Source organism: Zootoca vivipara, chromosome 7 (assembly GCF_965207765.1).
Source record: "Zootoca vivipara chromosome 7, rZooViv2.hap1.1, whole genome shotgun sequence".
Lineage (NCBI taxonomy): Eukaryota > Metazoa > Chordata > Lepidosauria > Squamata > Lacertidae > Zootoca > Zootoca vivipara.
The window spans coordinates 53,535,512-53,551,147 of NC_142590.1; positions in this window are offsets into that span (position 1 = coordinate 53,535,512).

Below are 15,636 nucleotides of genomic sequence, written 5' to 3' on the forward strand. Positions count from 1 at the left end.
TGCGTCCATTCATCTTGCACTTGTCACAGCCTGATTCTCAAGATCCAAAGTGAGAAGAAACATTCATCAGTATTATCTGGGTCCTAGAAATCTTGGTTCTGCCAGTGATTCGCTCATGGGAGATCCAGTTTGGAAAACAACAACAACAAGCTGCTTATATGCTAAAATGACTTCTAAGTAGTTTAGGACGAAACATAAGCAGAACCTGCTGGATCAGGCCAATGGCCCATCTGGTCTCACACCCTCTTCTCCTAGTGACCAACCAGTTGCCTGTGGGAAATTCACAAGCGGGACACGGGCCCTCTCTCCTCATGTGGTTTCCAGCAACTGGTATTCAGAAGCATTACTGCCTCCAACCACGAAGGCAGAGCACAGCCTTATCCTTCATTAGTTTCTCCAATCCTCTTTAAATAATAAGAACATCAATTATAAAAATACATACATAATTAAAATTCTCAATAAAAATTCAGTCCGGCAATTAAAACATCATCAATTACAATGCACAACAAAACAAGCAAATTAAAAAGCAATTGAAACAACCGAAACCAGTTTAAAACAAGGAGGAACAGTGTGTACTGTAGTCAGTGTTCAAGTCTCCACATCCCTTTGCTGATTTGTGGGCAATTTCCATCCTCCCTTCCACACAGGTGCTTAGGTTGACCTTTAACCTGCCCTCGGCCAGGTAGGACAAAGGATGGCTGGCTGGGGGTGGGGTCAAGGCCAAAGAAAAGAGGCTGAGCCTTCGGCCAGGCCCCTCCTAGGCCTTGTCAAGGTATCCTTTAGTCTATCATCAGGTTGGGGGGGAGCATTCATGCTCCCTTCCCATGTGGTGGCATTTGCAGGGCATATTATGTGGGAATGTTAAAGGGCAAAAACCAGGAGTCACTGGCCCTAGAGCGGCGACATGTAGGTCAAACTTCCGGTCCGAGGTTAGTGGTAGGGCATGCTGTGTAAGTTGTGCTTTACAGTCCCCGCTCACTGTACCTCATCAGCCTGCCTAACCTCAGCCAGACGGGCTGAGAGGGTTACCTGCCAAGGCCTATGCCAAGTTTCCCACTTCTGAAGCTCAATAAACTTGTGGCCAATTTGAACCCATACTCTGGTCTCTTGTCTCATTCTTTGGGGAAGGGGTAGGCACCACAGACAAGGTTTAGCACGTGTGTCCGCAATAGCTAGGCTGCTTTCATTCTAGGGTGAAAGGGGGGAGACTTCCTTCAATGGTATGTCCTCTCCAGAACAGTTTCATTCCTTTTGTTTCTTAGACAGAGCCAAAGCGACTCACCATTTCCTGGGAATATTTTCAGCAGCATCAAAAACACCTCCTGTTCCCAAAGGCTTTTCAGCACCACTTGCAAAAAAAAGGTTCAACTGTTCATTAATCCTATTCCACAGATCCTCCAGATGTTAATGGGCTCCATCTCCCATCATCCTTGACCATTCCTGCTGAAAACAATGAAGGGCACCAGTCTGGAGGTTGTTCTTCTTTGTGGTGAACAACAGGTGTTTCCTTTTGAGCCACTAATGGCTCATCAGGCTAATCTTTCTCTATAAGCCTTTTGTACCTGGAGCCACATTAGGTCAGGCTAAAAGGAATAGTTTTGTACAATGTGCACTTGGCTAAAGAAAGCAAAAATTGTTTTGAGTTTTGAGAATGTTTTCTAAGATATGCCGCTTCTTCTTCTTCTTCTTCTTCTTCTTCTTCTTCTTCTTCTTCTTCTTCTTCTTCTTCTTCTTCTTCTTCTTCTTCTTCTTCTTCTTCTTCTTCTTCTTCTTCTTCTTTATATACTGCCTTCCATTTTGAGAATAAATACCAAGAGATATTTCTGGCAAGTTTTTAAAAAATAGGATCTTAGGGTGATTGGCTGAAGCTGCTTTGAGACTAGCACTGCCTGCTTGTATATCTGCCTGCTCCCTACTTGGTTAACTTGTTTTGTTTTATTTTTATTTTGTATCTTTTTTATTTTTTATCTTGTTTTATTTTTATTTTGTAAATAAGGGATGGTGAGCTCATGGTCCTCCAAATATTGTCAGGTTGATGTGTGTTGGAGTCTGACAACATCTGGAGTGCCACACCTTTCCTGTCTTCGTTGTAAATATACAATGATAGAAGATCCAGAACAGATGAAAGTAACTATTTCTTCACACAGAAAGTAACTATTTCTTCACACAGTATATAGTTAAGCTATGTAATGTGCAAGATGCGAAGATAGCTACGAATGTGAATGACTTTTAAATAAAATTAGACAAATTCATATAAGATAGAACTATCAGTGGCTACTAGCCATGATGGTTGTGTGTTGTCTGCCTTCACTGTCAGAGGAAACATGCACCTGAATGTCAGTTTCTGTGAATCACAAGTGGAGAAATTGCTCCTGAACTCAGGTCTTGCTTGTGGGCTTCCCCTAGGCACCTGGTTGACCACTGCGGGAACAGGATGTTGGACTAGATCAGTGTTTCTCATACTTGGGTCTCCAGCTGTTTTTGGACTGCAACTCCGATCATCCCTAGCTAGCAAGACCAATGGCCAAGGATGATGGGAATTGAAGTCCAAAAACAGCTGGAAATCCAAGTTTGGGAAACAATGGACCACTGGCTTGATCCACCAGGGGTCTTCTTGAGTTAAAAAGAGGTCATAAATCGAGGAGAGTGCAGGAGAGGTTGCATGATCCCCAAATAATTCATAAGAGCAGGTTACAGGTGAAATGGATGCCCCCAAACTGTGAGCATACCACTCTATAATAAGAGTTGAACTGTGCAAACGCTGCTCACCTTGAAGCCTTATGCCACCTACTGCTCTGGGTTGGCTATATGTTTGTAGCTCTTTGAGAAGAGTAATGGTTACATTACTCTTCAGCTTCTCTACTTACACACTTGCTGTCCAGTCTGCTGCCATGGCCCCGTAACTAAATACAGCATGGTGGAGACACAGTCGGCGTCAGAGAGAAGGGAGGCTGGGTGTTTACAATGTTCCGTTCCCTCTATTTTTAGAAGATGATGGCCTTCCAGGAGCATTCCAAGTCCTCCATCTCAGAAACACTGTTTTCCTTTTCTTGCTCACATACTTTCAGTAGCGACCTAGTTCTGCATTCTGAATCCTCTTGGTTGTTTGGGCTGTGTTTAAAGCAATAAGTATTTCCTGTTGATTTGTCCTCTTTCCAGTGTGCTTCACACAACCCTGGCTTATTATTCAGGTCAAAAAGCACATCTCCTTTGCCTTCATCCTCCCTCTGTTCATCCCATGCTGCAAACAGATGCTGCAATGAATTGCAGGCCTGATTAAAAACAACAACCCGAAGTGGATGGAAATCTTTAACACGAAGAGCAGTTAAAGCTGTATTTGTAGGACCAAAGCCAGCCCTCAGGCATCAAGTTTTAACTTCTGCACTGCATATACTTCATGTATGGGCTATGTATGATTCCTTTATGGAAGTTCAGAGGTCATGTGGAATGAGAGTCTGCTTTGGAGATGTCAGGAGCTCCTAGAACATGTATGTGGCCACTCCTATGTGATGAACCATTGAACTGCAGATAACATCCTTCTTGATGAAGTACCTTCCACGCCAACTCTGCCCATCCAGGCTGACCCCTGGATTTTTCTGAACAAGAAGTAGCATAAGAACCTATTTTCTTTAGTTAAGCTTTGCCTGAGCAACAAAGACTTCCTGAGCCTTGGGCGTTCCTTTGTGTTGGCTTGTTCTTTGGTTCTGCTTCCAGGTTTGTCCTGCCTCACTCAATACATCTGACCTGCTTTGTGGGTCCTGGTTTCCAACTTGGGCTGCTACTCATCACACAGCCCCAACAGAGAGGAAAAAACCATCCCAAATTGGGTTTTGATCTTTAAATAAATGAACTTAAGGAAAGATTCTCATCTTGTCCACTCTCTACAACCCCTGAAAAGCTTCTCCAGAGAGTTGGGGTTCTTCCTGAACAATGTGAGGTGCCAGAGGAGGAGAGGTTAGGAAACTCCCTGCTTTGAAGTTCCTTAAACAAGCTCATTTTAGGAGCCAAACCTATGTGTGTTAAACTGAAATGGGCTCTTACAAAAGAATGGAAATGGTTTGTTTTTCTTCAGATACAGAAACAATAAAAGGCATGCCAAAACCCATGGGATAGAGAATACTAATGTCATAGCATGAGGAATGGAGAGGAAGTATAAGTGGTGGTCCTTTGGGAATCTATTGTCACCAGACAGTGGCATTAGAAACCGGAATGCAATGAAAGGACAATATATTAAAGACTCTAAATTCTGTGGCAAGAATAGACAATCTGATTGGCTCCTGATATCTGTAAAACACAACCCCCAAAATTTTAAGGCCCAAGCGAAAAGGAATAGTCTTTGGTAGCTCTCCTAAAATATTGAAAATATCCCTGAAATGTGCTCACCCTTTTGTTGCTTTATGCGGGAGGAGAGCACAGGTTTTGAAATTTAAGTAGTCTATACAGAGAACGGTCATTTTATTCTTTGGGGAATATCTGCCTTAAAACCCAGGTTCACAGAAGTCTCAGTTTGCAGCAAGGAGGCAGAGGTGGGCAAAGTAGCCAATCAGAAAGGATGCTCTTCAGTGGTCCAGAGATCTGTTGTGTCTGCTATTGTTTCAGGTACTTCCACACTAGCCTTTACTTCAGTCAGTGACACCTTTTGCCAATTTATTCCCAAGATCCCTCCCTGTTTCTCTCACACAGTTGCAATCCTGTTGTTTACTTCTTTCTCTGATGTGTCATCCTAATTAGTTTCAAAGTACGGCTATGGGTGCCTCCAGACTGCCTCCTGCACCTGTAATAGTTGTATGGAAAAGGGAATGTCAGCAGGTACCATTATTCATTTATTATTATTTATTAAATTTATGAACTGCCCTTCATCCAAGGATCACAGGGCAGTTTGCAATATAAAAAAAAACACAAAAACACGCACTATAGCAATAAACAGAAACAACAATCGCCCTACACACAGTGTTTTACACCAGCTGAAATTCTCTCATCTGCACCGCCTACCGTAAACGCACAAGAGACCTGCTATTTTTCTAGGGGAGGCCTCAGCCCCAGAGCTTATGGATCACAACTAGCAGACTCTAAGCCAGAATACTTTGTGTTAAAATAATGATTTGCTAGGAGGGGAGGAGAAAAGACAGCAAGCAAAGTCATGTTCTATCCAAAGCTGTAGACAATTAAGAACAGATGTGAAAGCTTGACCCCTAGTGGCTACAACAAATAGCGTGAAGATCCAGCTGGGTGAGGAAGGAAGAGGGGGGATTCAATGACAACAAGAAAAAAAGAAACAAATAATCATGAAGCAACAAAGGAAGTAGAATAATGAAGCTACAGAGTCTTGAATTCCATCCTCAAATTATGCAACCACAAACCAGCTTGGGTATTTAAGAATACAGTAGTTTTGTAAGATCCGATCAAAGACCTGTCTAGCACTACACTCTACCACTGACCAGCCAGATGTTACTAGGCTGCTCACAAGAAGGGCTTGATGCCATTGCTGTTTCCATTGCTTCAATCAAAGGTATATGCTTTCTCTTACTGTGTGCATAGAAATAAAACATGGAGGCGCCTCCAGCCTGTGGACCAAATTAGGTCATTGTTTGAGGTCAGGTGTGAGGCAGGTAAAGCCATGAGCAAAGGAGGAGATGGAAGCCTTGGCATGCACATCTGGTCCTTCCTGTGAAAGCAGGGCTTTCATTCATTGCCTTTTGCATTTGGTGCCACATGCAAGTCCCACTGGGACCGATGCCACTCAGGAGCTCCCATTGAGGCTGCAATGCTTAATAAGTCATTGCTTGGCTTACCCTCCAGGATTTTGTGAAATGCTCTTGTACTGCCAGCTGTTTCTTTTATTTATTAAATTTGTATATTGCCCTTCATCTGTATATCTCAGGGTGGTTCACAACATAAAAATACAAGATAAAAACACAATATACATACTGTAATAAAAACCAAGAACTGGGCAAATAACCCCTTCCCCAAAAAACATTTAAAAGGATAAGGTAACCCCTGACCATTAGGTCCAGTCGCGGACAACTCTGGGGTTGTGGCTCTCATCTCGCTTTACTGGCCGAGGGAGCTGGCATACAGCTTCCGGGTCATGTGGCCAGCATGACTAAGCTGCTTCTGGCAAACCAGAGCAGCGCACGGAAACACCGTTTACCTTCCCGCCGGAGCGGTACCTATTTATCTACTTGCACTTTGACATGCTTTCGAACTGCTAGGTTGGCAAGAGCAGGGACTGAACAACGGGAGCTCACCCCGTTGTGGGGATTTGAACCGCCAACCTTCTGATTTTTGCCTGGCACCTAAAGGTGTATAATGTAGGTGCCAGCCAAACCTCCTTGGGGAGAGCATTCAACAAATGGGGAGCCACTGCAGAAAAGGCCCATTCTTGTGCTGCCACCCTCTGACCCTCTCATGGAGGAGACACACACAGAAGGGTTTCAGATGATGATTTCAGGTAGGTTCATATGGAGAGAGGTGGGCCAGGATTGGTATAATACGTTAGCAAATTGGCTGCTGAATTCTACACCAGCTGAAGTTTCCAAACTGTCTTCAGAGGCAGCCCTATACATAACACATTAATCTAACCTAGAGGTTGCCAGAGCATAGAATTTAGAGAATTTAGGCTATCCCTGCCCAAACAGGGGTGCAACTAGGCCAACAGCCAAAGCTGATGAAAGGCACTCCATCCCACTGAATCCACCTGAGCCTCAAGTGGCAGCCAAGGATCCGGAAGTACCCCCAAGCTATGTACCTGCTCCTTCAGTGGGAGTATAACCCCACCAAGAGCAGGCAACCTCCCAGCCATCTGGTCTAAGGAAGCACCCACTAAAAGTGCCTTAGTCTTATCTGGATTGTGCTTCAGTTTGTTGGCTCTCATCTAGTCCATTACCGAGGCAAGACAATGAAGGGTCTATCACATCCACTACTACACCTGCAGATGTGAAGTACAACCATGTGTCATCAGCATATCCTGAGCCAAGTCCCAGGAAACATTTTTGTGACTGGGCACAGTGATCTGAGGGTAAAATGCAGATAATGCCCATAAGAATAGCCCTGCTGGAACAGATCAACAGTATTGTGCTGTCTGAGGCTACTGGGAATTCTAGTCCCAAAACATCTGGAGGGCAGACTGACACAGGGGCTCCATTTTGTTATTATCGCTAAAACCCATTAATAAACCTGACATACATGGATTTATCTGGGTGGCGCTGTGGTCTAAACCACAGAGCCTAGGGCTTGCCGATCAGGTCGGTGGTTCGAATCCCCATGACGGGGTGAGCTCCCGTTGCTCGGTCCCAGCTCCTGCCAACCTAGCAGTTCAAAAGTATGTCAAAGTGCAAGTAGATAAATAGGTACCGCTCCCGCGGGAAGGTAAACGGCGTTTCCGTGCGCTGCTCTGGTTCGTCCAGAAGTGGTTTAGTCATGCTGGCCACATGGCCCGGAAGTTGTACGCCGGCTCCCGCAGCCAGAAAAGCGAGATGAGCACCGCAACCCTAGAGTCGTCTGCAACTGGACCTAACGGTCAGGGGTCCCTTTACCTTTGCCTTTACTCACAATTTTTCTTTAAAGAATCATAGTTATCATACTTCAGCAAAGATGTTGTCTTGCAGTTAGACTGTATTCATCATACAATAGAACTTTAAGCAGAAGCCAAACATCCTGTCTTACATGAACAGAGAGTAACTAAAAAAGGGCATCACTGTTCCAAAAGCAACACGCCTACATTTCTTGAGCCTTTCCAGAGTCTTATATAACGCGTAAGACTATTAATCAACATTGTATTCCAACTTCTCCTTGTCCAGTTTTCTTTTATGGGGCTTGTTTGCAATAATTTGCAAGCAAGCAATAGGCAGCAATTGATAAGTTTGCTAGTAGATTCTAGTCAATCCCAAAAAAACTGCTTTCTTCCAGCATGTCAGAAGATCTTGTGAGACTTGTTGGAGCCAATCTAGAGGTGCTAACAAAAATGAGCAGCCCTGATCAAATGCTTGTGTGCGGGACTGAGGGCTGCATAGCTCTGCTGCATACAGCCTTTGTGCCCAGGCCCGGTGCGTCCATTTAGGCGGACTAGGCCATTGCCTAGGGTGCCAAAATGGAGGGGGCGCTGCCGAGCCTGCCCCGCAATACCCCCGCGCCGCCGCCCGCCCGCTCACTCCCCGAGGAGCTCACAGCGTCCCCTCCACAGGCGGGAGGAGCGCGAGCCAAAAGGAGAGCTCAGCGCCCTCCTGCCTATGGAGGGGATGGCGAGAGCTCCCCAGCGGCGGCCGCCGCAGCGAGCAAGCAGTGGCGGTAGTGGCGGCAAGCGCCCGCAGCCGAAGCCTTCAGCTATGGGCGCTGCTGCCGCCGCCGCCCACCTGCTCGCTCACCGAGGAGCCCCCAGCGTCCCCTCCACAGGCGGGAGGAGCGCGAGCCAAAAGGAGAGCTCAGCGCCCTCCTGCCTATGGAGGGGACGCTGTGAGCTCCCCAGTGGCTGCAGTGAGCGAGCGGCGGCAGCGCCTGCAGCTGAAGCCTTCAGCTATGGGCGCTGCTGCTGCTGCCGCCCGCTCACTGCAGCAGCTGCCGCCGCTGAGGAACTCAAAGCGTCCCCTCCACAGGCGGGAGGGTGCCGAGCTCCCCCTTGGTCCGCGCTCCTCCCACCAATGGAGGGGATGCAGGGGCATCAGCGGCGTGCATGCGTCATGACGCATGCGCCCGGGGGGCACCAGAAACTCCTTTGCTTAGGGCGCAAAAAGCCCTAGCACCGTGCCTGTTTGTGCCCTGTTTGTGGACTTCTCAGAAATATCTGGATATACCCACTGTTGGAAACAGGACTTCTGAGCTAGACGGCTATTTGGGCTGATGACCAAACCAGACTTTGCTATTCAAAGAACTCACCCCAGGATAGAAGAGAGGTGGTGAACCGGGCATCAGAAATGTTGAATGTGTTGCAAAATGTGGCCCTGCTCCAGAGCCGTAGCTGGGTGATCTTGTGCCCCTGGCAGAACCGTCCAGATTGCGCCCCCTAGGAAATGTGGCATAGAAAAAAATGGGGAAAACAGGGCCCCCGCATGTCATATAAAGACCCAGGGCCGTCTCAAGCAGGTCGGGCACCCTGGTGCTGAGGCGCGGAGATCGCTCCGGCGCCCCCGCCCCCGCAGCGCGCAGCACGGCTTCGTCGCGGCTTCGTCGCGCAGTGCCCCCCCTGGCGCCCCGCACCACCGGGACTACACCTAGAGCCGGGCCTGTAAAGACCCTCTATTTAAAACCTTTTCTTATGAGGCGATAATCAATATTTTTATTTATAGACATATTTATGGACATATTTTTAGCTGATTTTGCACCCCGCCCCTTGCCTGCGCCCCACCTCACCACCCCCTAGCTACAGCCCTGCCCTGCTCTGCAGAATTATTTCAGGTTACAGGTAGGTAGCCGTGTTGGTCTGGATCGAAGTAAAATAAAAAAATTCCTTCAGTAGCACCTTAAAGACCAACTAAGTTTTTATTTTGGTATGAGCTTTCGTGTGCATGCACACTTCTTCAGATGAATTATTTCAGTTTGGGAAAGAAAGTTAGCTTGCATAGGTTTCCTTGGGTTAGATCCTCAGTCTGATGCAAATCAATCCCCCCCCCCCCCGCTCCTTCTAACACAGTTTTCCCTTTTGGTTTTCTGCATTTTTTCATGCCAGCTGTACTTCTGGCTCGGGTGTCTCCCAGCTATGCTCACATGTGTGTACTGTTTCAGAGGCTGTGCTAAAAAATAAACATAACTCGCTTCTAGCTCACATCCCCAAATGTTGCCATTGGCTTCATTTGCAGAGCCTGGAGCCCAAGGACTAAAGGGCTTTTGTTGGGGAAGACAGCTGCAAAATTCATTTCTGAATCGTTTTTGTTTTTTTTAAACTTTAGTCTGTTCTTTCCCTTTCTGCCTAGCTTTCACAGAACTATCAGGTTATTTCCTTGACAGGTCTCTGGCCGCTTTTCTCATAAAGATGAGAAGCACCTGTCTTACCCTCCCCACCATGTTACTTCTGTAGCTGCTGTGTCATCCCCCCAGAACTAGAGAGGCAGGTGGAGTTTGAGTTGCATACATAAATGTGATGGTTTCTTCGCATGGGGCAGGGAACCACAGAAGGATTTGATCTGCCTAAGTAAAAAAAGATTCTCAAGTCAGAATAATAATAGAACACCAAATACAGACAGCACTTTTTTTTTTTTTGAGGTGCAAGACAACGGTGGAGGTGGGAAGGCCAGTGGCTTGTGAGATAATCTTCAGGATAGATGAGATTCTTGCCTCAAAGTTTGAAAATTTTGCTATTTCCCTACTCCCTTTCTAAGAACACACGTGGACCTCTATGTTGAAATGGGCTGAGCCTGCCACTATAAGAATCCCTATATTTGCCAATAGACTACCTACTCCGTTTCCTGCTTGCAAAACTGCTCAGGTGCTAAGCATCCATCAAAACCCACACATTCTAAGAAGGAATGAGAAAATCCTCTTTTTTGTGTGTCACCTGTATATTTCTAATTGCCTGAGTTGGAAATGTGTCAGTAGCTGATCTCCAGGTGCTTACTTGTCAAACCTTGGAGGATTACTTCCCCTCCTGTCAATCCCTCTGCTTACTCCACAGAGTATGGCTGCATGTTTTGATCACCCAGGAAATATTCTCCCATGTGATAGATTTCTTGGACATACCCACTATGGTCTTAAGCAGAGATGGGAAATCTGAGGTGCTCCAAACAGAAACAATTCACTGGGTGGGGAGGTTGGTGCAGTGCAAATGCATTGGCAGAGCCAAATACTGCACTCAACTTTAGACTGCTTGACATTTCAATGTTGCTTTGATTTATGGAGGCTTTAAATGTGAAATATCATAAGCTGTCAATGATCATGTATATCCATCAAATGCTGTATTTTTTCCTATGTACTAACTATCGAATGCCATCTAATATTAACTTCTTTTGCATGCCAGCCATCAAATACTGTCAAGCATGACATGCCAGCAGTTGGCAAGCTGTCTTCTTGGGAACCCTGGGCTCTTCGGAAGTTTATCAAGGGTCCCACTATGAGAAGTACAGCTGAAAGACAGCTTGACAACCAGTACTGTTCTTCCCCAATTAAAAAAGGAATTTGGATGTGGTTTTGGAACACTTTCAGGTCACAGTGGACAATGGAGAGGAGGTCTTATACTGCTTTCTCCCCACTACCCCATGAAATCAAAATGACCCTAGAATAAGCTCCAGAATCCTGTGGCAGCCATGCCCATGTAGATATTTCTTGGTAGATGCCAATGCAGAATATGTTCCCTGAAAGTATGTGATTTGCTAACCACTGTGATATATGATTGCATATCAGCTATCTATACTGCGTCCTGTCAAATGCTAAAACCAATTCACGGCAGCTTTCAAATATTGCAAAATATAAATGGCCAGACATTAAATATTGAAATAACATATGTCAAGTTACAGACAGAAAATATTTAGACAAAACTCAAGCATACATGGAGTACCCGGAGAACAGCTAATGCACAAAGGAGAATATTGTGGAGAATTTTTGGGAGCAGATTCATTGCAGCTGTAACTTTTTCAAGGCTCAGCCAGTATTCTCTATCTGCTCCCCCTATAAATATCTTTCATTATTATTATTTCCCAAAGACTTGTTTTGTATGTAGCAGCTTCACAGTGTCTGAAGCTGAGGCCAATATCCATGGATTATTTTTCCATGTATGAAATGGTAATATTACTCATTTTAACATATAGACTCTTGTGGTTTGCTTAGAACACCCAAATCATGCCAGAGCTAGGGTATGGCAGGAAGCATTTTGGTCAGTCCAAGCATACTGGCTTAACCCCCCCCCAAAAAAAACCCTGAACATCAAACTGTGGTCCTACTTGTATCCCAGTGAATCCGTAATTTAAGGAGTATGCCAGACTTGCTTGATGGGCAGAAAGAACTGGGAGCATAAGTGGATCTCAAAAAACAGCATAGAAAAGCAGAAAGTTGCCTCTCCCCGAGGTCTCAGCTTGATGGAGCAAAAGGCAAAGACTTTGAGACAAGGGCAAGGAACAGAAATGGATGAGCAGCTGTAGAATAGAATCAGCTAGCTGGAACACACCGCAAGCACAAAATGAGGCTGATTTATGGAGCTGGGTTTGTGGCAGGCTTACCATCTAAGCCACATTAAAACCCTGCAGTGTATCAAAGTAAAGTCTCTAAAGGGCTCTAACAATGCTCAGAAATGCTTTATGCTACCAGTTCAAATCCATCCAAGATCACTTGTGGCCGCATCATCAAAGAGCTGTTTGGCAACACTTAGATAATAAATCTGCTAAGAATCCAAGTAGTTTGTGGATATAACAGCATGCCTGTTCAACAACGAGAAAATAGTTTCGGCAATTATTTCAGGGTCATTTCCCAAACATAGACATAATAAATACATGGCAAATGAAAATCCAACAGGCACACAAAATGTCAAAATGTGAAAGTTTCTGGGCAGAGCTTTTCAGCAACTTGTCAACTTATTAGTGGTAAGAGTGGATAGTAATTGTTCAAGCTGGGACACAACATAATGCTGATTGGCATATGTGTGAAGGGAATAATGTCCACTCACACAATAGGACATCCCCTGTCCTGGGTGCCCCCCAACGTGTTCTGGGGTTTCCCCCAACCTCCTAGAGCAGATTGGCAGGAGGAGAGGGGGAAAGTCCTCTTGCTTGGGTGGAATAAGTCCTGATGGTGGCACTGTGGAGCCATAGGGACTTATTGGCACCTATAGTGGACCTGCCCATTGGCCCCATACTATCTGGACTGCAGTTATGGGGGAAATTAGGAACAGTCTTGATAACTGAATCCAGTCAGATTCTCTTTAGCTCCTCTCTGTATTTCAAGAAAACAACTCCTCCGTAACATTAAAACCGCTTGTCTATTTCCCCCAGGCCCGGCTCTAGGGGTAGTCTCGGTGGCGCGGGGCGCCACGGCGCCAGGCCGGCAGGAGGGCGCTGCGCGGCGAAGCCATGCAGAAGCCATGCTGTGCGCTGCGCACTAGGGCATGGGCGCCGGAGCAATCTCCGCGCCACGGCGCCCGACCAGCTTGAGATGGCCCTGATTTCCCCTCTAACTCTTCCTTACAATTTGATGTTAATGCTCTTTCATTGATTTACACACACACACACACACACACACACACACACACACAATTGTAAAATCTCTGCATTGCCATTTTTCTTTTGTATACCTAAAGGTAAAGGTAAAGGGACCCCTGACCATTTGGTCCAGTCGTGACCGACTCTGGGGTTGCGGCGCTCATCTCGTTTTACTAGCCGAGGGAGCTGGCGTACAGCTTCCAGGTCATGTGACCAGCATGACTAAGCCGCTTCTGGTGAACCAGAGCAGTGCACGGAACAGGGCCGGCTCTAGGCCTGCCCCCAGTGGCGTGGGGCACCAGGGCACCAGGCCACCAGGGGCGCTGCTGTGCCCGCTGAGAGGCACGGCTGAGGCTGCCCCAGGCGCACCTCTGCTGTTCAGCCTGGGCCTGGGGCCGCCTCCGCCGCGCGCAGGGGCGTCACAACAGGGGGCAGGCAGCGCCCCCTGGCCCAGTGCTGGCCCTACGGCAGGCTGGGTGGCGCAGTGCAGCTGCGCCTGGGGCAGCCGCGGTGCACGCAGCCCCCGCCACGCCCGCCCGCCGCGTGTGGCGGAATGGTGCCTGATGATGATTCCGGTTCATCATGGGTTAATCTCTCACTCCCATTCTAGGCAGGGGTTCCCTGGGAGGCGGAGCTTGAGGGCATTCTAAATGGAGGGGGAACAACCGTTGAAAGGCAGTTGGGAGTTGGCAGTTGGCAGTTGGCAGTTGGCAGTTGGAGAGTAGAGTGTCAGAGAGGGATGCAGGAGCTGTATTAACAAGTCTGTGTTATATAAAAAGAAGATATGTGCTTTTAAGAACCAAAGAAATTCATGTTTATAAGTTAAATAATAAAGCTAAATGTGCTTAAACATTCACTGACTCGGCAGTGTCTCAGTACCTTCAGTGGTGTGACAAAGAGGGGAGAACAAAGCGTTCCTGTGGAAGAGGAAACTGTTTGCTTTTTCTCCTGTCATACAAAGGGCTGGTTAGCGAAGCCAAAGGAACCACATAGTTGCCTAAGGGAGAGGCACATTATAGCAGTAGGGATCCCAGGGAGGGAGACCCCACTGGCGGCAATAGGTTTCGAACACAGTGCCTGAGGTACTCTGGAGACAAGTCCAATTTGGACACTGGAGGTTTTTCTCCTGTTTGTGGAGAAGCACAGGGAGAGCCTCTGTTGTTAAAGCAGTGAGGGTGGGAAACTGGGGATCCCTCACACCGCGCTGGGAAACGGGGTGGGGTGGGGTGCCGGAGGGATCCGTCACACCACGGTGCCAGGGCGCCGGGCATGTTTAAGATGGCCCTGGCACGGAAATGCCATTTACCTTCCCACCGGAGCGGTACCTAGTTATCTACTTGCACTTTGACATGCTTTTGAACTGCTAGGTTAGCAGGAGCAGGGACCAAGCAACGGGAGCTCACCCCGTCGTGGGGATTTGAACCGCTGACCTTCCGATCATTGTATACCTACGATGCCCATAATGAGTGTTTTGTTGTTTTTCTTTTTTCTTTTCTTCCTTTTTAAAAAAGATGTACATCCATTGATTTAAAAACAAACAGTTAAATTGATTTTGTTTTGTTTTAATTAAAAGTTGAGATTAATATGTTGCTAAGAATACTCTGCATCGACTATTTAGAACTTAAAACTTTTAAATTTTCATGCTGTATGTCTGCTTCAGCTAAACCTATCTGTAATCCCAAATGAAACACTTTAATTTGGACCAACTGGGTTGCTTTGTGGTGGCTAGAAAAGCCGAGTGGCGTTGTGTCTCCTGCTCATTTCATGCCACTGATGGGTGGAGGGAATCCCAGAGATCCTGCTAAGGTGCCATATCCAGCATAGACTAGAGGGAACAGGGTGGACCCCAAATTTCCCAAGCGATGGAAACAGTGGAAAATGCTATAGTTTGGTGCCTAAATAAAATCTAAATCCTTCAGCAACATCTGACTCTGATTTTGGATATGCAGCAGTTGAAAATCTTTCCCAGAGGAACTGAGGCAATAAATCCAGGAACAGGACTGGGTCGCAGCTTACACATTGATCAAAAGGATTATGCTGGGATTTGATCAGAGTCTAGATTTCAGCAACACTGCCTTTGATTTTATGCCAGATGCATGATCATCTCTCAGTCATTCCCAGTTTCCTTTTCGGCTCTTATTTTCATCTGCCTCAAAGCCATTTCCTGCTCTGTTCACTGGTCTTGACCATACTCCTCCCTTCACTCTCATAGCATAGCTGGGTGTGACACCATGGGATTAAGCGCTGATGATCATAGCTGCCAAGTTTTCACTTTTCTCGCAAGGAAGCCTATGCAGCATAAGGGAAAATCCCTGTAAAAAAGGGATAACTTGGCAGCTATGCTGATGATGAAGAAAGAAAGAAACTTGTAAAGGAGATCAAATGACCAACTGAAAAAAAAGATCCCTAATATAACAGAGCGGGGAAACTAACAGCAGACATGAATTGGGCATGAGGCAGTGTTGGAATCAACAGTAGCGTAGCTCCAAAGTGGGAGGTAGGCTTGATAGATGAAAGGACT